General features: G+C 34.0%; 1 protein-coding gene and 1 long non-coding RNA gene across 6 annotated transcripts in view; both read left to right on the top strand.

The window, feature by feature from the left end:
• Positions 1-27,631, top strand: part of ROBO1 (roundabout guidance receptor 1) — a 441,102-nt gene that overhangs the window by 102,847 nt on the left and 310,624 nt on the right. The gene's annotated exons all lie outside the window — the stretch shown is intronic.
• LOC122428965 lies at positions 22,982-27,447 on the top strand. Its single transcript, XR_006265860.1, has 2 exons — positions 22,982-23,015; positions 26,882-27,447. It is a non-coding gene; the product is annotated as an uncharacterized LOC122428965 (long non-coding RNA).

Below are 27,631 nucleotides of genomic sequence, written 5' to 3'. Positions count from 1 at the left end.
GTCAAAATATGTTTTCAGAAAAAAATTCTTTTCATAGTAAACATTTTAGATAAATGTTTGTACCACAAATATTTGGCACTTTGTGGGGCGATATACAATTTCAGAAGTGTGTATCTTGGATCAGGTGTGTGGTCATCTTCATGGTTCCCTTGTTTTAAGATCGTTGGAATAAGAATGTGATATACTATTGCTTCCATTTTGTGTCTAGAGATGTTTTCTTCTCCTGTATCAGCATGTTGAAGGCTGGAACAAGGATCCATTCAGTATTCCAAATATAAGCAATTTAAATATGGTGTTCTACCCAAACTGCAAAGAGGTGCAGAACACAGTGTGTGGCCTTCCCTACCCTTCTCTCTCACTAATATCCTGTTACTCTTAATAGCCTTGACCTCAGCTTTCTAAACTTTGCCTTCTATTATGGATATAATTTACCTATTGCAGCCATTTGACACAGTTGACCTTCTCTGTGAAATATTCTCTTTCCCAGAATTTCATGGCACCCAGCTCGATCAGGATTGTATCCTACTGCATGTAACCAAAATCAGACAGTTTAGTCAAATAGGTTTAATTTGATTCTGGAGAGCAGCTGCAGAGAGAAAGTATAAAAGTTTGATGACTCCAAGGGACCACTAAGAATCCCGCTTCCTTTGATTATTTTCTGTTTTGCCATCCTTAGTACGTAACTTTTTCTTGTGGTTGTAAGGGAACTTGCTGCACTTTTCACTGTCTCCTCTCTGTGCTATCCTTGAAGGAGGAATGTAAAACATCATTAGCCTATTTTTTTTTTTTTTTTTAGAAAAATAATAAATTTCCTGGAACTGTCACCCAACTAGAATTTGATATCACATTGGCTCAAATGATGTTCAGTGGCCACCCTTAGTTTCAAAGTTGCATGGAGAGATGTGTTTTTAGTGGGCTCATTTCTTCTCCAAAGAAAATCTGGTCTTTTGTTGAAGGAAGGAACAGAGACTGGGTATTTAATAGGCAGCTAGCAAGGTCTACCATGCAAATGCTGTGGATTTTCTTCTTCTTTATCTGGTTCTTCCTGAAAATGTTCATATTCCAGGAGGATTTTGCTCTGTGGCCTCCCCTGGATGACCACACCTTCCTTCTTGGATTCAGTTGTCAGAGTTGTCTACTGGGGCATTTTGTTTCCCCAGTAGAAATGAGAGATTGCATAAATTATCCATATGTTTTTCGTACCTGGTCTGCTTTGAGAAACTTTTTCTTCCTATTTCAGTTTAGTTCAGTTCAGTCCCTCAGTCATGTCCAACAATCTTTCCCAGTATCAGGGTCTTTTCAGATGAGTCAGAGCTTCGCATCAGGTGGCCAAAGTATTGGAGTTTCAGCTTCAACATTAGTCCTTCCAATGAACACTCAGGACAGATCTCCTTTAGAATGGACTGTTTGGCTCTCCTTGCAGTCCAAGGGACTCTCAAGAGTTTTTCTCCAACACTACAATTGTCAGTTGTTGCATTCCTGTTCCATTCTCTCTAGGCAGCCCCTACACTCAGCTCCGTTTGGAGGTCCTGGTCGCACCTCCTGTTCAAGTATCCGGAAAGAGACTCTTCATCTTCCTTTTTCTCCCTGCCTTTCCTCTTATGATTTCCTAACTATGACAGTGACGCCCCCCTGCCATCTATCCAACTCGCCAGGTCAGAAACCTGAGATCAATTCCTGCTTCTTTTCTTTCCATCACATCGGTTGATCATTTAGTCTTGCTGATGTTTCTTCCTGTTTACCTTTAGAGTCTTCCCACTTATCTCCAACCCCTTTACTAGTTTTCTAATTAATACCACCATCATTTCTCACCTTGATAATGGTAATACCTCTTTACAAGTAAAAATCCGATCTGTCTCTCTTGATTGCTCACTCAGAGATTCTCAATAGCTCCTAAAATCTAAACTCTTTAAAAGGACTTGCAAGGATTTGTATGATCCTGGTATGGTAGCCTAGAGTTTACGCTCTCCTACCCGCTTCCCTTTGATCTGCCAAAAGCTATTTATTGCTTCAGAGCCCAGCAGAGTCATGACTTCCTTGGAGCCTTCTTTTCTGCATACCCCGCTTCTCCCCCCATCTCTTGTATTCCTTGATCACAGCATGTAAGTCCCATATTGTAATTAAATGTTTACTTGTCCGTATTTCCCACTTAATTTTAAGCACTGTGTGTAACTTGTAGTGCCTGTCACTGGTCACAAAGGGTGTGTTTTTACTGAATTTCTTTCAGTAAAAAATTCTATACAATGATCTCCTCCAACTAAAAACCAAGGGAAAAAAATGTTTTCTTTCTTGTATTTGAAGGTGCTAATATACAATTTGGCATTTTGTTTCCCCAGTAGAAATGAGAGATTGCATAAATTATCCATATGTTTTTCGTACCTGGTCTGCTTTGAGAAACTTTTTCTTCCTATTTCAGTTTAGTTCGGTTCAGTCCCTCAGTCATGTCCAACAATCTTTCCCAGTATAAGGGTCTTTTCAGATGAGTCAGAGCTTTGCATCAGGTGGCCAAAGTATTGGAGTTTCAGCTTCAACATTAGTCCTTCCAATGAACACTCAGGACAGATCTCCTTTAGAATGGACTGTTTGGCTCTCCTTGCAGTCCAAGGGACTCTCAAGAGTTTTTCTCCAACACTACAGTTCAAAAGTATCAATTCTTTGGCAGTCAACTTTCTTTATAGTCCAACTCTCACATCCATACATGACTACTGGAAAAACCATAGCCTTGACAAGACAGATCTTTGTTGGTAAAGTAATGTCTCTGCTTTTTAATATGCTGTCTAGGTTGGTCATAACTTTCCTTCCAAGGAGTAAGCATCTTTTAATTTCATGGCTGCAGTCACCATCTGCAGTGATTTTGGAGCCCCCCAAAATAAAGTCTCTCACTGTTTCCACTGTTTCCCCATCTATTTCCCATGAAGTGATGGGGCCAGATACCATGATCTTCATTTTCTGAATGTTGAGCTTTAAGCGAACTTTTTCACTCTCCTCTGTCACTTTCATCAAGAGGCCCTTTAGTTCTTCACTTTCTGTCATGGGGTGGTGTCATCTGCATATCTGAGGTTATTGATATTTCTCCCACCAATCTTGATTCCAGTTTGTGCTTCATCCAGCCCAGCATTTCTCATGATGTACTCTGCATATAAGTTAAATAAGCAGGGTGACAATATCCAGCCTTGACGTACTCCTTTACCTATTTGGAACCAGTCTGTTGTTCCATGTCCAGTTCTAACTGTTGCTTCCTGACCTGCATACAGGTTTTGCAAGAGGTAGGTCATGTGGTCTGGTATTTAGGAACAAATAATTTTTTCCTACTATAGTGATAGGTCAAGTCTTATGTTTGCATGTCTCAGCTAATTTTTCTGGAAAAAACTTCGAGTACAGCATTAGTTGATTTAGCATGGTATTCTGATCAATATCTTGAACTATAGATTTAATATGTCATAAATAGAGTGAAGTTGTTTTTAGAGTTTATACTAATAGAAGATATTATATATGGGTATTCAAAAGAAATATGTTTGGATATACATCAACAGAAATAAGCATCATTTTCCCTCTAAACTGTTAGATAACTTCATTTTAACATTTATAGGTAAATATATAGTATAAAATTTTATCCCAAATTTTGTTTTAATAATCAGCATTGCTTGAACATCATTTAAAAGGCATAATCACATAGAATTCTTCCCCAAAATATAGAATTCAGATTTTGTCTTATAAATTTTAAGTTTAAAAATTAATAAAACCAAAATCATTGACTATAAAATTGTGGATTTTTAGAACATTAATATTACCATAAAATATAAATAGATATAGTAAGTATTTAAAATAATTTTTTTCTTTTTGTCCATGCCCCACCTCATGTGAATTCCTTGTTCCCTGACCAGGGATCAAACCAACACCACCTGCATTGAAAGGTGGAGTCTTACCATTGGACCACCAAGGAAGTCCCTTATATTTTTAATGTTTAAAATATTTTAGAACACTCTTGTGTTTGCCTAAAGTTAGACTTGAAATCTGAGACATTGGTAACTATTTCTTTTGACTAACTCAGTTGTGCTGCCCCTGTTTTTCTAAGCTATAATAGTTATATATTCTAAGGGAAGGAAGGGAAGAATGTTAATTTGAGTGAAGTGGTTCCAATTTTAAAGGGATTTTATTGAAGCCAGAAAGGATGCATGCAAACACACATACACAAACATACATAAATCAAGGAGATCTTTTTATATGTTGTTATGGAATTGGTTAAAGCTCTACTTTGTTTTTTAACATTTTAAAGAACACCAGATTCAAATTTTCTTCAGTTTTTTAAAATAGGTTGAAGCATATGATTTATTCATGAAATTTTGGATTGAAAAATGTATGAACAACAACAAAAAAATATGAACAAAGGAAATCTCCTTCATTCACCCTTGCCCTGAAATGCTACCATTACTGTGATGATTAACTCAATGTTATTATGGATTTTTTTTCTTATAAATAATTTATACTTTAGTTTGCCTTCATCCTGTAAGATGGCAATGCATGAAATTGATTTGGTATAATTGTACCTTTGATTAATATTTAATTTGAAATTATTTTACAGATTCAAGTTTAGATGTAATTATGTCACATTTCAGGATGTCAAATATATATTAGAAAACTTGAGTATATGAGTATAGATATCTTTATAGTCACTCACTGTTTTATTATCCAAAAGCCAACATTTCTTGAGGTGTATAAAGTAATTTTTATATATATATGTATATATAATAAAGCATGTGTGTGTGTATATATACATACACACACACACATATATATTTACATATGTTTGTTTTTTTTTTAACTCAGTATCAGAATTGATTAAATTTAGAAATTATTCCATTGCTCTCTTGAGTTCAGATCTTATTTCTGTAATATTACTTATAGAACATGTAATGGTTATAAATATTTGCCGATTTGAAAATGCAGGTCACTAATTCCACAGGTCAAGTCCTCTTGAAAGGGACTATTTTTCATCAGTTAGTGAATATATTTGTGGTTATGTTGAGGGACATGGGTAATCAGTTCACAATGAAAGCTCTTGAGCTGCTGATACTCATGCAGATGACAGGGCAGAGGACTTCCCTGAGGGATCTATTAGTCAGCTTGAGCTGATGAGTAGGAGAGGTTGCTTGAGAGAGGATTAACTTCTTCTGGAACAAGGAGTATCATCCGTCTCTTTCTCTTCCTCTAAATCCCAGTATCTTTTCTCCCCTAATAGGCTTTAGATTTTATACAAAAAAGGGGACTGCTTTAGAGTAGGGTTACACACATCTCTAAAACCTTGTTCTCCAATTCAGCTCAAGTTTTTGGAAACCACTGATAGCTTACAGTTCTGTGTACCTCTCCTGGGGAAGGGGGTGTTAATAGGTTCTTTTCAATTTTAGCAGTAAATGACTTACAAACAATGAAAACAAATAACAAAAAAGGGCTGGGGTCATTTGAATAAAGATATATAATTGTTTACCACAATTTTCCTTCCAGCAATATCCACTACATAAGGACAAGGACCCTATCACTCTGGGCTAACTGCTAGAACAGAGCCTGGCACAGAAAAATTTCCAAAATATTTGTTGTATGACTGTTCTGTTAGATTAATGCTTGCCATTGATTTTCTGGGACTTCTCTAAGGACCTGATGTGCTGAGTCATGTCCTACTCTTTGTGACCCCATGGACTGTAACCCATCAGGCTCCTCTGTCCATGGAATTTTCCAGGCAAGAATACTGGAGCAGGTTGCCATTTCCTTCTCCAGGAGACCTTCCTGAGTCAGGAACCAAACCCTTGTCTCTTGCTTCTCCTCGGTTGGCAGGCAAATTCTTTACCACTGTGCCACCTGAAAAGCCCTTAAGGACCTGATAATGCCTCTTAACCTTTCTGACTTAATTTTCTTATCTGCAAATAGGCAATGCTCTTTACTGTCTTACATAGTAATTATGTAATTGGTAACTATTGGAAAGTAATTTGAAATGGTCAGAGATAGGCGTTGTACAGATGAGAGGTGGTTATCTTTATTAAGTAATCAATGATATCTTTAGAATACCTGATACTTCTAATGCTTTATCTAAACTGGACAGTCTTAGTACCTGAGAGAAAGCAATGCAGTGATTCTGTAAACTGAGAGAAGAGGGAAAGCCAGAAGAAAGGGAGAGGGATTTAAATTTAATTAGCTCTGAAGACCATTTCTATGATCTTTTATGTTTTTCTGTGATCTTTTCTTTAAAATTATTCTTTATAAGAATTTGTGCATTTTTGATAATGTTTTCCAGTTTTTGATTCTATTGATATGGACTTTTGTGTCTAGGGCAGATTGTAGAATGTGTAGGCCTTGATCATATATGTGGAGGTGGTGAAGCCTGTGTCCAAAAAGTACTTTCCTCTGTGATCTTCCTGGACATTTCTGCTTGATGATGGGGTGGGGAAGCTGTAAGACATTATTTTGGGGTCTTTGTTTTTGAAGAACATGTTTAGCCTTAGTTTTTTGGATGGTATTCTTACAGCATTTATTCTAATGACTAACCTCACATGTCTTTAATCTCATGGAAACCTAGTCTGCTCTTTATATATTTAATTCACTACGTGGTTAAAGCTCTTTCCTGTTCTTTTATAGGTGCTGTGTCTTTTCTTTACATTATGGTTGTTTGACAGATTTAATCGTTTATGCCAGATTTTGTTCCCTGTTCAAAGTGTATTTTTGTGCCAGTGAACTGTTTATAAATTTTTTGTGTAAACATACCCATTTGTATCCTGCCACTTATAACCTTTTTCTTTTTTATCCTTGTACCATCTTAAAATCCTGAGTTTTTAAAAGGTAGAATCATTTTGTAAAAAAAAAAAACTATTATTTTGGAGACGTTACATTTGGGATATATATTGTCCTATAGATAATCTCTTCTTTCAAAATGACTTGTATCACATTTGGTGTTTACAAAAACTGCTCATTTATCTCACATAAGGGGCTAATCAAGCTGTGCAAGTACATCCCTGGCTGTTTGGAAGCTTTCTAAGTACTGTAGAGAGAGTGCTTAGCTATGGATAATTTGTCTATATGGAACATCATTACTGAACTTCCAAACAACCAAGAGAAGAATAATTTTGGATTTTAATATTTAAGCTAAAATATTCTTTTATTTTTATTTTATATTTAACTTAGTGGGATAAATTGGTCCTTAGTAAAACCTTATTATAGGATACAATCTAAATTTTTTAAAGTTGGAGAAGTTGAGCTGAAAGGCCATGTTACTTGTAATGATAACCAATGCTTCTGAGTGCTTACTATATATCAGATTCTTTATTAATTTATTTAATCCTCACCAAAACTCAGTGAAGTAGGCATAATTTTTATCCTCACTTTCCAGATGATGAAACTGAGGCCTAGGTAGTTTAAATAATTTTGCTCATGCTCATAGTCTTTATGTTATTTTGCTTCTAACACTTAATGAAACTCCCTAGTCATGGAATTCTTAATCATTAATGTGAAACTTAAGACAGGTTTAGTTTGCACATGAGACAATTACCGTCTCAAAAAAATAATGACAAATCTTGGTATATATGTGTATATATGATTTCCTTTGGAAAATAACTGCTAAGATGACTGCCAGTAAGTTGTAATTTCTTATAAACACAATATTCAAATTAAAAGTTTTCGTTTCCTTAATCTACATTCAGTCATAAACAAGAACCAGTAAAATGTTAACATTGCTACATGTAATTCCTCTTTACATATGAAACTCTTACATTTTTATCCTGCCACAGTCAATTGATTCAAGACCTATACATTTTTATGTCTAAGATTAAGCCTAAACTTCGATATCTATGCATTACTGACATAGGTATCTATGACAAATCAAACTATCATGGAATTAATATACTCAGAAATAAAGAAAAAAAATAGAGAAAAAAATAAAGAAATAATAAAATAAAAAGAAATAAAAAATAAAGAAATAAAAAAAATAGAGAAAAAAATAAAAAAAATAAAGAAAAAAATTTAAAAAATAGAGAAAAAATAGAGAAAAAAAAAATAAAATTTTAGATTGGCTAAAAAGAGAGATACATCAGTAGTCATTTCACCCCCCCTTATTTTTGCCTTTATTGTCCCTTAATTGACCCCAAAATTTGCCCCCTATCAACTTGCCTTTTTCAGTTTATTCTGTGATGTAAGGACAGAGTGCCTTTGGGTAAACATGATTAATTAATATGACTCTTAAAAAAACATGGTCAGTATGTCTATGATATCAATATTCGGGATCTTCTGACATGGCATAGGTAATCTTTTAAAGCCTACAAATTGATAAGACGTTCACTAGATAAATAACTAGAAAGCAATAAAGCTTCAGTTGACTTACATTGTGAATACATACAATTTTCCTTTCTCTTGTTTTGATGAGTTTGTTCTTGTGACATGTTCAGCTTTCTGTTAGAGCCATTATATATTTAGATTCTACTTAATTTCTCTTAATCATATTGTTTAATGTTGTCAAAGTCAACATAGTTTTTCAACTTAAAACATGAGTCAGTCATCATTGGCTTAGGTTCCGTGATGTAAAAAAATCCTAATATTTCAATCCCGCTTTGACATATATGTTTAGGGCAAAAGTCATATTTCACTTTCATATAACAGTTTTAGAGATGACATTGTCATTATATACCTGATCTTTTAACTAAAATTGGTAAAGTATTTGTAAGCATATGAAAAATCATGTCAATGTGATGATGTTCCTTTGCTCCAGTAAGAACCACAAGAAAGGAGCGATAAATTGTTTGCAGAAACCTGTGATGGAGAATTAAGTAAACACTCAGATTAGGATAATTCCCAGATGCCTTTTTTTTTTTCATATCAGAGTGTTTTATATTGGTAGGCCACCAATATCTGTGACCATTCTTTTTTGTAAGAGGTTTCTTAAAAGTATGAAGAATGGATGTATGAATTGCAGTCAGCTTCACAGAAAGACCAGACCTTCTGGCACCTGGGAAGGCAGCTGAGAAGTTTCAGCTGAATAGTGTAATAGTCTGAACTTGGAAAGTTTGAGAAAAAAAGCCAGAATCTAACTGAGCTGATAATTTATTTCTTTTGGCTGCCCTGCCACAAACTACCTGGTGATTTTTTTTTTATATTCTGAAGAGTAAGCAGACACTGAGTTAGGAAAGTTTGCTGCAAATTAACATGAAACAAAATCTAAAAATTGCCAAGTAAGGCAGGATGATTCATCTTTAACTGAAAAAAGTGTCAAGTAGTTCTTTAAAATGTATAGCTAATTTTTGTTCTCTAAATTGAACAAAAGTTATTATATTTTCCATGTGAGAATTTTTTCTAGTTATTAACTTTTTCATGCTGCTCTTCCATCATGGTTAGTTTTCTCCTATTTCTCTCATCACACTTAATACTCTGACTCTTTTATGGGCCATAGCATTCCAAAATATTTCTCTCTCTGCACAATTTTTTTTTCCATTTATAGATGTAATTTCCATTTACAGATTTCTTTTCCATTTATAGATATAAATGTCATGAACACAGTCTAATCTTATATCATAGGAGAGAAAGAATAAATTAGAATTTTGTTGTAATTTTTCCATAAATTGTTTATTTATAAATATCCTTTAATAGTTGATTAAAAAATCTACTACCAACTGGTTTTGCTGCTCACAGTATTATGCTTTATTATTTAATTTATTATCAAATATTCAGCATCAGTTAATATGTACTGAAAGGCTATGGATGGTATAGAACTGTACCATGTAGTGAAAGAAGTAGAGAAATTGATCATATGACACTTTAGACTCTTCTAGTAGTTGCTATTCTTAAACAATATTAATAAAAGCTTACATAGGAAAATATAAAAGAAGGAAGATATTTTCTGAGTGGAAGCTGAGAGCTGGGGTTGAAAAACCGCCAGTTACTTCCTTTTTGCTTGCTTTCGTGTTTAGGTTCTTTGAATAAGAATTGTTACTAGGCCAGCTGAATCTAAGATAAATCCTTCAAAGCTGAGTGAATGATATGGCCCCAGAGAAATTATCTTACCGGGACATGATCCGAGTTTATGCCAAACCCTGTCTGAATCTTCAAGAAGACTAAGAACTTCTTGAGAGTGGAGTTTTGACAGTCATTCCTTAAATATAGCATCTTTTTTTCTGTATCTTATATGAAGAGTAATGACGGAAATTGAGATTTTATAAAAATGATTTATGTTTCTAGATTAAAAATAAATTAATTCACCACCCTCAACAAGTTACATTTGTGTTTAATATGGTATCAGAGGAAAAATGAATAGCCTAAATTTGTGTAATTTAGCTTAATCTAGCTTTTAAGAAATATTTGTGTTTTCTGAGGTGATATTAACACAGAATATTTCAGATTATTTTTAAAGTAAGTGAATAGCCATGTGTAAGAGAGTGTGTTGCCTATACTGATATTAGTCGTTATTAAATGGGAATGTGAGTATTTAAATGATACAGCCTGAGAACTCATGACAAAATTTTTCAATTTTTGTCTTCTTATCTGGTTTTCTAACACTTAAGTCATTCTTCTACTCTTTGATGTTGTTCAGTTGCAAAGTCCTGCCCTAATCTTTGTGACCCCATGAACTGCAATAGGCAAGTCTTTTCCGTTCTTCACTGTCTCACACTTTCCAAAACTCATGTGCGTTGCGTAGGTAATGCCATCCGTCATCTCAACCTCTGTTGCCCACTTCTTCCCCTGCCCTTAGTCTTTCCTAGCATCAAGATCCTTTCCAAAGATTAGCTCTTCACATCAGGTAGGCAAAGTATTGCAACTTCAGCATCAGACCTTCCAGTGAATTTTCAGGGTTGATTTCCTTTAGGATTGACTGGTTTGATTTCCTTGTTGTCCAAGGGACTCTCAAAGTCTTCTCCAGCACAATACTTTAAAAGCATCAGTTCTTTGACTCAGTCTTCTTTATGGTCCAGCTCTCACACCCATACATGACTACTGGAAAAACCATAGGTTTGACTATATGGACCTTTGTCAGCAAATTGATGTCTCTTCTTTTTATTATGCTATCTAGGTTTATCATAGCTTTCCTTCCTAGGAGCAAGCATCTTTTAATTTCGTGGCTATAGTCACTGTCCACAGTGATTTTGGAGCCCAATAAAATAAAATCTATCACTGTTCCCAATTTTTCCCCATCTATTTGCCATGAAGTGATGGAATTGGATGCCATGAGCTTAGTTTTTTGAATGTTGGGTTTTAAACCAGCTTTTTCACTCTCCTCTTTTACACTCACCAAGAGGCTCATTAATTCCTCTTCACTATGAATGCTTATATGATAAACAGTGGAAGTTTTCCTGTCCTGACTAGTTCAAAGAAGATGGTCTTAAAGTCTTTAAGTTTATCATCTAGGATTTTTTTGTTTTTTCTTAAAAAAAAAAAAAAACACCTGAACTTACCTGGTGTTGTCTATCTAGACTCTAATTAAACTGATTAATAATTCCTAGAAAACAGTATTTAACTAGATTATAAATTGTAAATCCAGTTATTATAATACCATACTCAAAATCATAGTTAAAATTGCTATTGATAGGCCTCCAATTTTTCATTAGGCTTTGCTCATTATTATTTAATGTATTTTGTATGATATATATATATATAATACATTTATCTTATATATATTAGATAAATAACAAAATTTTCATTTTGGAAAAACAATAATCTGAATGTATTTCTATTTGATTTCCCCCCAAATTATACAGTTTTCAAATAGGCAAATTTATTAACATATTTTGGATATAACCTAAATTTTACTTTAGTAATTAAACTTCATGTCTCAATAAGTGTTATGCTATAGAAATATATATTTTAAGTGTCCTAAAATGAAATACATAAAGATGTGGGAGGGAAAAATAATCAGTCAGTATGTGGAATATGTTATACCAGGTAAAAATTAATGTTAATCTTATCTACATTTCTCAATGTGATTTCATTTGAAAATATGCTTGGATTATTAACAAGTTAATTTTAAATAGAAATTAAATATAAGAATATTTGAGCCTTGAAGAGAAGTAGTTTAAAATCAAAACAGACACTTAGAGCTAACTTTTATCTCCCTAAATTTTGAACATTTTTAGAATTTTAAAATCCTTTAAAAATTTAATGTTTTTTTTTAAAATTTGATATGTTGATAACTGTGAGCAGATCTAAATTTAAACCACCGTTAACTGTATATTTTTCAGCCTTATGTTTCTAGGAGCCCAGAGTGTAAAGGCTCATGTTGACCTTGTCAGAGAGATTATGGTCATTTTTTTTTTTTTAAATCATGCCATATGACATGGTGAGACATGTATTTTCTATATCCCTTCTATCCTCTCAGTTTGCCACTGTTTTTGTCTTTTTGTTTTAATAAACATCCAATAAAGGTAATGAAATAATGGGATATATGCATTTGCAAGTGCTGCTCCTTTAAGAGAAAGCACTTTCATGTGTAACAGATGATTCAGTTCGGTTCAGTCGCTCAGTCGTCCAACTCTTTGCGACCCCACGGACTGCAGCACGCCCGGCATCCCTGTCCATCACCAACTCCCGGAGCTTACTCAAACCCATGTCCACTGAGTCAGTGATGCTATCCAACCATCTCATTCTCTGTCGTCCCCTTCTTCTCCTGCCTTCAATCTTTCCCAGCATCAGGGTCTTTTCAAATGAGTCAGCTCTTCACATCAGGTGGCCAAAGTATTGGAGTTTCAGCTTCAACATCAGTCCTTCCAATGATCTCCTTTAGGAGGGACTAGTTAGATCTCCTTACAGTCCTAGGGACTCTCAAGAGTCTTCTCCAACACCACAGTTTAAAAGCATCGAAACAGATGATACATAACGCTTTTTTTAAAATTGAATATTGTTGCTTTACAATGTAATGTTAGTTTCTGCTGTATAACAAAGTAAATCAGCCCCGTTTCCTTGGATTTCCTTCCCATTTACATCAAAAGCACTGAGTCAGAGTTCCCTGTGCTACGCAGTCTGTTCTTATTAGTTACCTATTTTCTACATAATGGTGTGTATAAGTCAATCCCAATCTCCCTTTCCATCCCTCCCCCTTTTCCCCTTGGTATCCATACGTCTGTTATATACATCTCTGTCCCTGTTTCTGCTTTGCAAATAGGTACATCTATACCATTTTTCTAGGTTCTACATATATGTGTTAATTTTTTTTGCTCTTTCTGACTTCACTATGTATGACAGTCTGGAGGTCAATCCATGTCTCTCCAGATGATTCAGTTTTGTTCCTTCTTATGGCTAATGTTCCACTGTATGTGTGTTCTACCTCTTCCTTATCCATTTCTCTGATGATGGATGTTTAGGTTGCTTCTATGTCCTTGCTGTTGTAAGTAGTGTTGCAGTGAATATTTGGGATGAAAGTGAAAGTGAAGTCACTCAGTTGTGTCCGACTCTGCCACCGCATGGACTGTAGCCTACTAAGCTTCTTGGTCCAGGGGATTTTCCAGGCAAGAGTACTGGAGTGGGTTGCCATTTCCTTCTCCAGGGGATCTTCCCGACCCAGGGATCGAACCTAGGTCTCCCTCATTACAGGCAGATGCTTTACCCTCTAAGCCACCAGGGAAGATTATATATTGGGGTGCATGTATATTTTTGAATTATAGTTTTCTCTGGGCATATGCCCAGGAGTGGGATTGATGGATCATATGGTAGTTCTATTTTTATTTTTTTAAAGAATCTCCATCCTGTTCTCCGTAGTGGGTGCTATGGAGAACTACTGGGCCCCTGGTTGCTCAGTAGTAAAGAATCCACCTGCCAATGCAGAAGAGTGGGTTGGATTCTTGGGTTGGGAAGATCCTCTGGAGAAGGAAATGGCAACCCACTGCATTATTCTTGCCTGGGAAATAGCATGGACAGAAGAGTCTTTTGGGCTACAGTCCATGGGGTCGCAAAAAGAGTCAAACAAGACTTAGTGACTAAATAGCAACAGCAATAATTAGTGATGTTGATCTTTTCATGTGTTTGTTGGCCATCTGTATGTCTTTGTTGGAGAAATATCTGTTTAAGTCTTCTGTCCATTTTTTGAGTTGTTTTTTCTTATTGAGCCGCATGAGCTGTTTGTGTATTTTGGAGATTAATCCCTTGTCAGTTGCTTTGTTTGCAAATATTTTCTTCCATTCTAAGCGTTGTTTTTTTGGTCTTGTTTACAATTTCCTTTGCTGTGCTGAAGCAGTAAAACACTTTTGCTAAAAATTACTTTTATTTAGCTATGTTACCTTAAAAATGCGTTTTCTCCATTTTTACCTGTTTTAGTCAGATGTAAATTGGTATCATTAAATGCAAGGTTGTAAACCCTTCTATCTTATTTTTAAGACTAGTATTCAAAAACTAGCAGGTTCCATCCAATTAAGATGTTAATTTCTATTATAGATTCTTCTGTTTGGAGGAATGTCAGGGAAATGAGTATAGCTGATGAAGTCCATTGGAGTACAAATAGAATGTGAATTGGGCTTAGGGTAAGTGTGTATATTAATACATAGCTTCTCCATGTGGCTCTTAGGAACATTCTAACAGTAAACTTTTCAACAAAACTCATTATGTGCACTGAGTGAAGTAGTATTTTAAACAATTGGCTCTGTTACCTTTAAGTTTGCATTAGTTTTCTTGATTATGGAATGTTGATGATAAATATTTGGTAAATTTCTCTACTTCATGTCTTTTTAAAGTTTTTGATGCAACAGAGTTTTATGCTTTCTGCTTTTTGAACAGGTTTTTAAAATATATGCTTGGTGTTGGAATTTGTTAAACAGTGTTTTTGGCTTATTATATAGTCAGTGATTTATAAAAAATGAAATTTAAAATTGAATAAAGGATCCCACATTTTAAAATGTTATCCATTTGAGAGTTTCCACTTTTTTACTGCTATTTGTTTCTTTTGAATTGGTAGTCAGTTGTCCTTAGATAAGATGAAAATCACACCTTGTCCTCATACTTTGATTACTGAATCTTAATGCTCTCAGTGAATGAATTGTTCTCACTACAAAGCTCTAGTCCTGGGGCAGTTAAGTCGTCTTGGTCTATAGCCTAAGGAAATATGACCCTCTCTAGAAGTACTTCCCAACTGCCCACAAAAAAGGGCTCTGTCTTTAACCATTACAATGGCTTTCTGCTTTCTTTTAAAAGAAACGTTTTGTAAATCAAGAAATCTTTTGTAATGTGTTCCTTTAATCACTTCTTGCTTCTCCCTGTTCTTTTTATTTCAAAGTTTAACCAGGAATTCTAACCTTGCACTAGTTTGAAAGAAATAAAATGTTTGACTTAAATATAAATTAGAACTCAACAATGTAAGACAAAATACATTTTGCAAGTATCAGTCTATTATTTACCTCCAAGAGGACTGGAATTTATAACTGTTTACAACAGGGAGATTATATTTTGAGATCATTTTATCTTTCTAGTTACTCTAAGATGAGGCAATGGGATTCTAAACATATGTTTTTACTCTGTATTTTTAGATTTTTTTTTTGCATTGTTTTAGGTTATTAATCTTTTGAACTAAATCGTATTGACCAGGGACCTTAAATATTGAACTCTAGGCAAAATGGCTGATGGGGATCTGTAATTTTTTCCAGTGTTCAGTTGGCTATAGCATACTGTTGGCATTGTAGGGCCACAACTTTGTGTTTGATTTCAGTAGCGTCAAATTAGCTGTGTACTCATCAAAACAGAACTCAATATCTCATCATTCAGCATTTTACATACTGTTGGTTACAAATGAGGATGACCAAGTGCATATATGCGTTTGATAATGAAACCTTTTTTTACTCTGTTTATTCCATAGGAGATACACACCTTCTTTATCCATCTCCATTTGTTGATTAAAGATTTAGGAAGGGAACTAATATAATTGTAAATATGCATATTATTTTGCAAATAAAAGTAATTTTTTCCCCCAGCTATAATATTTAAATAACTTCTTTTTTTTTAATATTTAAGTAACTTCTTTTTATATACTATTTTCTTTTAGATACATTCAATTAGGTAGCATTTTATAAATGATGAGTACAGGGAAAAAAAGTTCTAGCAAACTTTGTTATTTCTAGCAAATTATGTATGTGATCATTTTAAATGTTAAGGTATTTTCTTAATGTTTTGATCTGAGTTTTAACTTGTTGTGACATGTAGCCTGAACTTACTATGCCTTGAAATTAAAAAGAAAAACAAGGACCCTCTCTGTTTTTTTGTTTTCACATGATTGCTTTAGTGGTTAGCTAAAATTGATGATATTATCACAAATATAGCTTATGCAAGGTTTTGAGAGCAAGGAAAGAGATTTAGTAAAACAGAGGCTTAGACTCTGCTCAAACACCTTGTCTTCCATGCTAATCTCTTGTTTACCGTGATCCATTACGAATATTTAATGGTAGGCAGCATGCAGACAGAATTAGAGAACATATGGGTACAGTTATCCTGGCTAAAATGGCCAACGTGCCTTGTATTGTGTCCGGAAGATAACAGGACAGGTGGTAATCCATCTTCACAGATGGAGACAGCTGGTATTTTCCGTAAGCTGAAGCAGTCTTTTTCAACGTAGTCTCACCTCACAGCTGATATGCTGCCTATTAGTATAATTTAAAACATACATTGATTAAAAAGCATTCTGTTTTTCTGTCCAGTATCAAAAGTACCTTGTGGGCCAGGAATAAATCAGTATATAGTCCACGTATATCTTAGTTTTTGATATTGAAAGAACATAAGCTTCAATTTGATTGTTCTTAAAATGTAAAATAAAGGTTATATTTATCTGTGGTCTTCTGTACAATATTTTTCCTTTGAACTAGGTAAAAGAACTCTCTTCCTTGTGTTCCATGGTCACCCAAATTATGAAATCATGAGGGAAAATAATTGTTAAACCTTCAAGATACATTTGTTAAATTTATTTTTAAAAATCATTTCTCTCTCATCTAAACTGTTTTAATTTCTTATATTAATGAAAGACTCATCAGAAATATATTTGAATCAAAATAGCAGAATCTCTCAGCATCTGCTTGAAAATTCTATTTAAGTTTTTTTGTTTGCTTCATGTTATACAGTATGAAGAAGAAATTAAATGTGTTGAATTCCTGGTATATTGAAAACTGTAGTTCTGTGTTACTTACAGGCCATTTCAGATTCCAGTTACCCCCTTCAAATACTGTTAAAATTTTGACAGGACCTTCAATTGCAATGGCCATATCAATTGATTTAGTCCATCTCAAAATCCCCAAAGGAAAGTTCAGGTTAGAGGTCAGGTTACTAGTGCATGACGCTCTTACTCATTTCAGTAAGGTCAGGATCAGTGGTTTCCAATAACACAATGGACATATTTCCATCTCCCTGTCCAAGTTTAGAATAGTCAGTATTACTAATACAGTCCACATCCATAAAATAGGTAAAGGTTTTCACAAAGTAACTGAATTAAATATGATAGGGGATCCAGCACATGCAGTAAACTCTCGAGTATCAAGTGAAGGCTCTTTTACTTAACCGCTCAATTTTAGTTGAATAAATTTCCTGGCCTACGTTCTTCTACATCAGTTTTGAAAAAATTTATCTAACTGTGCTCCACAAAAGTAGACTTCAAAACTACAGATGTGAAATCAATAATTTGCTCTAGATTGTGTTTCAGAGCTTCTCAAAGTATGGGTCTAATTATCTACTAATTCCTTTAAGTCCTTTCATGTCTGTAGTTCCATGTTTTCTAATGGTAAATTTCTCCTTTTACCTACATGTTTTTAGAACAGTTCATATTATTTGGTGCAGTGACAAAATGAAAGATCTTTTTGACCTAACTTTCTCCTCAAGGTGTTATTATGTTCAAGCTATGTTTTTGTTTTTTTTAATAAAAAAATTTTTACTTTATTAATTGGAGGGTAATTACTTTACAATAGAACAGTTCATATTATTTGGTGCAGTGACAAAATGAAAGATCTTTTTGACCTAACTTTCTCCTCAAGGTGTTATTATGTTCAAGCTATGTTTTTGTTTTTTTTTAATAAAAAAATTTTTACTTTATTAATTGGAGGGTAATTACTTTACAATATGGTAGTGGTTTTGCCATACTAAAGTCTAGATCAGCAGTTCTCAATCTTTGTGTTTATGAGAATTACCTGGATAACTTGTTAAAACCTGGATTCCTGGGTCCCGACCGCCATATCTTCTGAATTAGCAGGTTTGGGTTTGGGCCTGAGAATTTGTGCTCCTGAGTTCCCAGGTGTTGCTGATGAAACAGGTTCAGAGACCACACATAGAGAACTTCTGTGCTATAAAATACTTTTAACTTTGCTTTCAGCATATTTCAATTAGGTAACACTTTTCAAAAATATGACCTCTAATGTAGTGGGAAAATTACCCAGAGAAATACCTAGAATATTTGTCATAGCAGATGAGCTAAGCATTTGCTCTCTTGACTTGGGAGGGGCATTTATGGAAACCATGGGCATTTCCTCCCATTTCCCATTTTCTCTCTGTCCTAACTCTCTTTATCCACCCTGTAGTTTTATTCAAGACTTCCCTAATAGTTGACTAACCAGCTTTCTTATGAATTACTTAATGACATTTCATATTTTCATTGATCCTTTCTAGAAGTTGAATCAGTTTGGGTATTGGTTTGGCCAGAAAGTTCCTTTGGGTTTTTATGTAAACTGAACAAACTTTTTGGCCAACCCAATGTTAGTAGGATTGGAAAGAGTGAAACATTCTTGCATCATCTTGGCAGGAATTCTTCAAAATTGCCAATTCTCAGGTGGAACCTTGATATGATTTGAAGCCATCTTTTATCGAGGACACACACATATGCAGAAACACCTCTTGACATTTACACATGTTAAGTATATGAAAGACAAATGTGACAACTTTGAAATATATAAAGTGTCTTGAAATTTCAATTTAAGAAAAACTTGATACTCAATAGGACCATGTAAGATTCTCTATAAATATACACATGCCTTTGATTGCCTTATACATTGAGGATCATTCATTTTGAAGTGCAGATTTACTATCCCTCCTTTGTTCTCTTATTCAAGATAAGGAAGTTCTTTGTTATCAGGTAGTGTACACTAAGACTCAACAGTATTTTGACATCCATATTTTCTTTTCTTTGTGTCTTTACAAAATTCCACTGTTGGTGTCTGAAGTGAAGTGTCGTGTTTGACTCTTTGCGACCCCATGGACTATAGAGTCCATGGAATTCTCCAAGCTAGAATACTGGAGTGGGTAGCCTTTCCCTTTTCCAGGGGATATCCCAACCCAGGGATCGAACCCAGGTCTCCTGCATTGCAGGCGGATTCTTTATGAGCTGAGCCACAAGGGAAGCCCAAGAATACTGGGCGTGGGTAGCCTATCCCTTCTCCAGCGGAGCTTCCCGACCCAGGAATTGAACCAGGGTCTCCTGCATTGTAGGTGGATTCTTTACCAACTTTTGACTTTACATTAATTCAGATTTGGAAAGTTTCAGGGTCAAATGATTCTATTTCTTTATTGTGGCATCAGTGGTTTTTATAGTTTTAAGTATTAGAATGAGTGTAGGATACTTAATGGTTAATCAACAAATATTGATTGTTATTAAAATTAACTCATAGATCATTTTAATTGTGTAATATGTGATATTAAAATTAAATAGCATTTAACAAAATATACCGTTGGTCTTAGACTAGAAGACTCCTTTTATTCCTAGGTTTTGTTTTCATTTTTTTCCAGAATTGCTCTTTTTTTTTTTTTTTTCAGAATTGCTCTTTTAACCTTGATCTGTCTTCAGTATAAATATCAAGTGAATACCTTCTTTCAAAAGAAAATGGAAATGAGAATAGCAGTTTATTAATTTTGAGTTTGATGATTTAATTTGTTAGGAGATCAAAATATTCACAACTATAAATAAATCCTTTTGCTCCCAGGAAATGACATTATACATTTTCTTGTTGAGCACGTAATTAGAGGAAAGGTGTGTTATGCTTAAGACGCTTCAGTGGGTTCAATAGAGCTATCTCATTCCCTAGAGGAACTTTGTGTTTGCAACTATTGGGCAAGACTCTCATGCTTTTAAACTGCATAGGACTCATACTGGCTATATTTTCCTTTCTGAACCAAGTAAACAGATCATGAAATGTATAACTTAATCCTTTCTGTAGACATGAAAATGATTATATATATATATATGGCTATTTTCATTCTGATTCTCTGAGCAATTCCAACGTTGATGTGAAATGTAATTTTCTGTTTAAAGAAGAATGTATTCTATATTTTGAACATACCTGGTGCCAATTGGAGTTTGACTGTCACTGGGCTATAGTGAACTGGAGGTAAGGAGATTCAGGCTAATCACCATTTTCCTGTACTGAAATGCAACTTTTCATAAGTTACCATTATAAGAAGAAGCATGGATCATAATCAGATTTTCTTTTTGTCTTACCTATATACTTAATAATTTAAACGTTATTTGTAATTAAAAGAAATCTTTAAATTGTTTTAAGCTTCATGTTCATGTTTTTGAATTATTGTTTTTAATACTCATTTTTCAGTAAAACTCCAAAAATTGATTTTTTTCAGATTAGGGTATGGAATGCAGTTTATGTTGTTATTGCATCTGTGTTGAAAGACTGGCCAAAAAATGTCTATTGGAAAGATTTTAGCAAGTTCTAGAGTACAGTTTACTTGAATGTTCCATGCAGCTCATGAATGGTTTTTTAATCTGTGGAATAAAAATTGTCTTTACTTCTGCTGCAAGTATGTACTTTCAAGGCCTATAGCAGACTGGTCTAATGGAAAGCTAAGGTTGGTTACTTGATAGCAAAAGGCAGGGATCCCCAAACCCCGGGCCATGGTTTGGTACCAGTATGTGGCCTGTAAGGAACTGGGCCACACAGCAGGAGGTGAGTGGGTGTCCTCCACAAAATCGATCCTTGGTGCCAAAAATGTTGGGGACCACTTGTATAAGGGATGAATTTCCAAAGGGGAGAGATTCACATAACATGTGATTCTAATGAGCTCAGAAAGTGGTAAAGGAAAAAGAACCGCAATTAGTACCAAATACAGTAATTTTTCTGCTTATAACCAGCTTTTAATATATTCATTTTAAATGGCTACTCAGACTTAGTGGTAATCTCCAGTACATATGAGTCATCATTTATAAACCCTGTCTTTTGCAAAATTGCATATTTACCACATAACACAAGTCTCTGAAAGACACCGATGTTTAGCAATTTCCTTGGTTTAGGGATTGTACTGTCTGGACACCAGATAGGGTAGGAAATAGCTAGTTTTCTTGATGGTAGGTTATGTTGTTAAAAATCAGATTTACATTATAACTGCATACAAATAAATGAATAAGAGAGCATTATGAATTTGGTAAGGGATACATCATGGTATAATAATTAAAGAGCAATGAGATAGAAACAAATTTTTGCTGAATATTAATTTATAAGTATCCTTCTTTACTGATATACTCTTAAGGGATACAAACCAGCAAAAATTACTGATCTTGTCACATTTTAAAGAAAAAAAAATGAAACTATTTCAATGTTTACAGAGTTTTTTTTTAATCTCTCATTTCATTACATTTTCATGAAATGTCACTTTCTTTGGGTGGTGTACAGCTTCTTATAAGACAGTCAAATGGTTAGAAATTTGTATTTTTACACCTTTTAACTGAAGGGGATTGCTCACTTTTTAAAAAGAAAGCTCTTAATCATAAGATTTAAAATTAGATTTTCTTCTTTTATAATGTTTTCTATGTAAGCACTTTTCCTGGTGCTGGTAATACACATGTCATGAAATAAAAGCACTCTGCAGGAACCTGAACCTGATCTTATTTTCTACTTACCATGAACTTATAACTGTCAGACTTGTCATGAATACACCCCAGAAGTGAAAGAATAAAAGTTGAAGAATACCATGAATTATTTCAAATAGTTATAACTCAGAAGAGCAAATTTTTTCTTCTTTTTTTCCCCTACTATGTGTGATTTGCCATTCCTAGTATATCAATGTAACTTGGACTACCATGTAAAGTTGCATAGTTTCAAAGGGTCAGTTTGGCCAAGGGAGCAAATGGACTAGAATCCAACTGACTCTATTCTACCTGGCCAAGTTTGCAAGACTGCATCTTCAAGATGGGCCTGTTTGCTGGTTTATAAGGCTAAACATATAATGCTAGTTTAAGTTAGCTGAAGTCTTGAACCCTTTTATAAGGTTCTTTGTATAATTATTACATCTTGCTTTGTTGCTATGCTAGATTTATTCATTCATACTCTTTAAAAATGTTTATTGAAGTATATTTGACAGATTATGTTATGTTATGTTAGTTTCAGGTATACTACATGATGATTTGACGTGAACATGCATTATGAAATGATCTCCATGTTAAATCCGAAAACCATCTGTTCCCATACAAAGTTATTACAGTTATTACTGACTATATCCTTTATGTTGTGTATTGCATCCTTGTGACTTATTACATAAGTGGAGGTTTGTATCTCTTAATCCCCGACACTTGATTTGCACACTTGCTACCCCTCTTCCTTTTGGCAGCCACTAGTTTGTAATTTGTGAATCTGTTTTCATTTTGCTTTGTTGGTTTTGTTTTAGGTTCCACATATAAGCAAGATCATACAGTGTTTGGCTTTTTCTGTCTGACTTATTTCACTTAACATTATACTCTTTAGATCCAGCCATTTTGTTACGTATGGCAATATTTCATTTTTTTAATGACTAATAGTGCATTTTGTGTGTGTGTGTGTGTGTGTGTGTGTGTGTGTATACCATCTTCTCTATTTATTTATCTATTGATAGTCAAAATCAATTGGTGGGTAATGTTCATTTGCTTCCATATCTTGACTACTCTAAATAATGCTTCATTGAACATTGTAGTGCATATATATTTTACAATTAGTGTGCTTTTTTTTTCAGATAAATACCCAGAGTTGAAATTTCTGGATCATAAGTTAGTTCAATTTTCAGTTTTTTGAGAAACCTCCATGCTGTTTTCCATTGTGGTTGCACCATTTTACAACCCCACCAACAGTGTAAGAAGGCATTCATATTCTTTTCAGAGTTTTTTGTAGGAGTGATTCTCACAATGTAGTCCAGAGATCCTTTCAGGGAGTCTATGAAGTCAAAATCATGTATGGCTGAGAGATCCATTCAAAGTTGAAAGGTGAAACAATGGATTTTAATGTAACAGATTGCAGAAAGTTCACCGAAGTGGTTTCAGATTTGCCGCTGCTACTAACATTTAAAGAACTACCACATATTGAATGTTGTAGTAGAAAGAAGTATATTCATAATTATCTGAGAAAGCTATTAATTGCTCCCTTTCCCAACTACATGTCTTTGTAAGGCTGGATTTTCTTCATATGTTTCAACAAAATAATATATTGCAACAGACTAAAGGCAGAAGTAGATAGAAAAAAATCCAGCTATCTACTCATTAATTAGACATTTTTAAAAAAACCTGCAAAAATGACAGACAGTTGTCTTTCTTTTCACTAACTTTATTTGCCTGGGAAAATAGTTATTTTTCAAGAAATTGTTTTTCTTCTTTTTATTTTTACTGACATAAAATAGGTTTGTTTTTGATTTAAAGTAAATTAATAAATATTTTAGATGTTTCTCCATTTCAATTTCTAATATAATTGTATCAATGTATAAAATTCTTATAAATGAGAGCATTTTGGGGTCTTCAGTGATTTTTAAGAGTACGAAAGGCTCCTGAGAGCAAATCATTTTTAGAACAGCAGCTCTAAGATATCAGGATGTCTAACATTTCTTTGTTATCAATAATAGTGATGTTCAAAGTATTGGACTGTATGTACCCATATATATTTGGTCTAGGAGCAATCCTTGTCTTAGAAGAAAGAAATCCAGTGCTCCTATTTTTTAGGGATCCCTTCAGTTTTCACATTTGATTCATCATGAGCCAGGCTACAGGTGCAGATGTGTTGACTCAACTCGGCAAACACAGAGAGAAGCTGCATCATAGAGGCCAAGTCAGTGGCTGTCAGGATGGTTTTAATTAACAGGAAGGCACTATTGGTCCCATTTTGTGTGCACTTCAAAATGTTAGTTGTCCATTGAGATGGCTCACAGATGAGGCACTACTTGAGGCTGGCTGAAATGCAGCTGTGGCGTGCTTTTCTAAAGAAGACAGGAGAGAGGAGTTTGGAGCAAATGATTCCATGTGAATTGGAAACTGTTTTATGAGAGATGTTGGACAGCTGGCCTGTTCATCATGATTGTCAGAGAAACCTTAATACGGCAGGGAAGACCTCAGGATTCAGGAGTAAGAAGCTTATTAGTGAGACCTAAATCATATCTTTATGAAACAACACAGAGAAACACAGAACAATCCTTTCTCCTCCACATTTATAAAATTCCTGTACTTGGATTAAAATCATCCTGACCTCTACATTGAAACAGTTCTGCCATCAGACTTGGTCTTGACAGTCACGCACGCCATTAGCTGCAGAAGGTCATCTATCACAGATCTATCACAGTGGTTAAGGCGCTGGCTTTGAAGTCAGTCAGACATACTCAGATCCACATCCTGCCCCTAATGCTTTCTGACTGTGTGAATGTTAGCAAGTTACCTTTCTTCACCAGGATTTCTCGGGTATGAAATATCTACCCACACGTGTACACAAAAAAGCACACACATACAACACGCACACAAATAAAAATTTTAGTCATCTAAAAGCGTACGCATATTACCTAATATTTATTTACCACCCTCTGTCAGGCCCTGTTATAAATGCTTCATGTGGAACCACTGTCGCTTCTTACTATAACCCTCTGAGGTAAATAAAATCAATGCTCCCATTTATAGATGAGGAACCTACTCTCAGGATGATGAGTAAACTTACAAATTACACAGAATGAGTAATTGGCAGTGCCTGGGTATGAATCAAGGCAATGTGTCCTATTCTTTTCTACTCTATTCTTTGTCTCTAATAGAATCAAGCGTGTAAAAGTCTCCTTGCAAGACATGCTTCTACCTAAACTTTTTTCCTTTTTAAAAAAATAATTGCCTCAGTGTTCTTTTAAGAAGTAATATAAATTTGCTTATTAGTTACTTTTTAAAACAATGAAGACTGAGACAAGTGTGGTTGTCAGATTTTGTCTCCTCCTTTCAGATGCTTTTATATGACATATTCCTTTGAAGTTAAGCTGGAAGGCAGGTGTTGTGGGGCAAAGCATCTGAAAGTAAAATTGACTAAATATGGAGAAAGCATTTAATTGTTTAGCAGCTAAGACTTTCTGTTGGTCAAATTGAAAAGCCATAATATTTATGGTATATATGATGTGTGTGGCATTTGAAGTTATAAAAGAGGATCCAAAAGAATATTCCTCATTGAAGATTATGTTAATACAAAGTAGAAAACTTTAATTATGTTTTTAATTTTCACTTGTTTGTATGTATTTGAAGAGAGTTATGTTTCTGTTTGCCCTGTGCAAATTGTGGCTACCTCTTCATTATTGAATATCTATATAATTATTCCTGTCTATATAAATAAACAATCTTTCAAAATCTTTCTCTACTTTATCTTCTTGTGACTTACAAGTAAAAGAAAATTAAAACAATAGAAAAAATACAATTCTATAGCTAGGACTTTTAGAAAAATGCTACAAAACATCTCTGTACCAATAAAAATATTTTAATATTTTACTATTCTATAGAAATTTTGTATTATTTACCTTAAGAAAACACAAAATGAAGATCTAGTTATATAAAAAGTTATTCATTGTGTATTGAAGCTAGCAGAAGATAAGGCAAGAAAAATCAGTTTAGATTTTAGAAATCTCTATCACTTCATCTTTGCAAACCAGAAAGGGATTTATTCTGTATGAAGTTAGTAGGATGGATAAGAGAATTCTTTGATGTAGAGCTTAAAATGATTCTTTGATTTCAAACATGATTTGCATGTTTAAATAGACCTCTGCTTCACTATGTATTAAAATGTTATCATACATTTTATTTCATTTTATTATTTAATTTTTTAAAAAATTAAACTATAGATATTTATTTCATGGAGCACAGAAAATATTCTACCCTGCCAATAGCTTTGAAAATCATGAAAGATGCCAAAATACTAAGTGGTCATGGATTAGGGACACTTGAGTGGTTGCCTGAGTTCCATTGCTTTCTGGGTTGTTGTTTATCAGGGATTCTTAAATGTGCAATGGACCTAGAGTCCACTGTAAGAAACAGAAACTGTAGTTGTCTGAAAAGAACTGTAAAGGGCACTCATATCGCATCAAACTGATCTTTCCCTCCCCCTAGCAATAAATGACAGGAAGAAAACAGTGGAAAAAGTGGCCACCATAATGGAAAGGTGGGCAATCACAGAAGTTATTAGTGTAGACATTTGATGGGGTCTAATCTACCTATGGAATACTGTATTCTGTCAAGAAAAGAGAGCTAATGCATCTTCTAAATATCAAAAGACAGGAGCCAATTTATGCCTGTCAGGCCTCACTTTTCACAGATTTAAATCATTCCTGTTAGAGAGATACATTACTTCCATTGTAGTCAAATTTCCCTCTTGATTTTAGTCAAAAATAATTTTAAAAGCTTTCTGACAATTTAAAAGAGCATTTTAAAATAAATGGCATTATTTAAAAAATCCCTACTGGATACCAGAAATTACTATAATTAGTAGCAAGTTTTAATGTTTTACATTGCTTCTCTCTTATATTTACTATATTTTAAAGTAAAATTTCTTCAAGGCACACTCCCATCAATTATTAGATCTGTTTTCTTTGTAAATGTTGAAGAGTTGTATAAAACTTTTGCTGTTTCTAATTTGAGTGAACTTTACATTATTATTTTTGTTGGCTGAATGAAAATCCCTAATGATATTTCATTGGTTAATTAACTTCCTAATATTTGCAGGTGTGGCATCTGCTGTATTCTTGATTGTCATGGAATAATGAAATCGTGGGCTGGAAGACATGAATGTGGAAATTTTCCCTACCCATTATATTTCTTATGCAAGCAATATATCCTAGTTACTTCAGGTCAGCATGACATTGTGTGCAAAATTACATACTGCATGGGACCAGATGAGACATTGCCATATATTGCTCATGAGGATGCAAATTGCCACTTATCTGGAAAAGATTCTCACAATAAAAGAACAAGCAATTTCTCTCTCTGTAGTGAGGCTGTTAATATCTCATGGATGGGTAATGAGAAAGAGACAGATGAGAGGAATAAAGGTGTTACATTTCGTTTTCTATTTTATTTTTTCTTTTATGTAACTTCTGTCAAATTAATAGTATAAAAGTACATGTTTCCAATTTTTTATTATTTCCATTCTAGAACATGACATCAATTTGAGAGAAAGAGATAATATCTTATTTTATATTGGAAACTGGCTAACATATTCCATAACCCAAATAGTATTTTTTTTTGTTTCTAAAGATAATATAAAAAGTCAATTTAGAAACATTTCAATACTCCAAAATCGTAAGTGAAAATGTCCGTGCATTCTTCTATATATGTAGGCAAAGATAAAAGAAATAGAAACTGTCATTCCTGAAACTATTTTTATGGAGCTAAATCCTGGGCCAATTTAAAAATGTGTAATAGGGTTTCTTTTTAAAACACCAGTGAATTTATTAATATAAATTCATTAGTTAA

The sequence above is a fragment of the Cervus canadensis genome, chromosome 27 (assembly GCF_019320065.1).
Source record: "Cervus canadensis isolate Bull #8, Minnesota chromosome 27, ASM1932006v1, whole genome shotgun sequence".
Taxonomy (NCBI): Eukaryota; Metazoa; Chordata; class Mammalia; order Artiodactyla; family Cervidae; genus Cervus; species Cervus canadensis.
The sequence above is the reverse complement of the archived record's forward strand: the minus strand, read 5'-3'. Positions and strand labels throughout refer to the sequence as shown.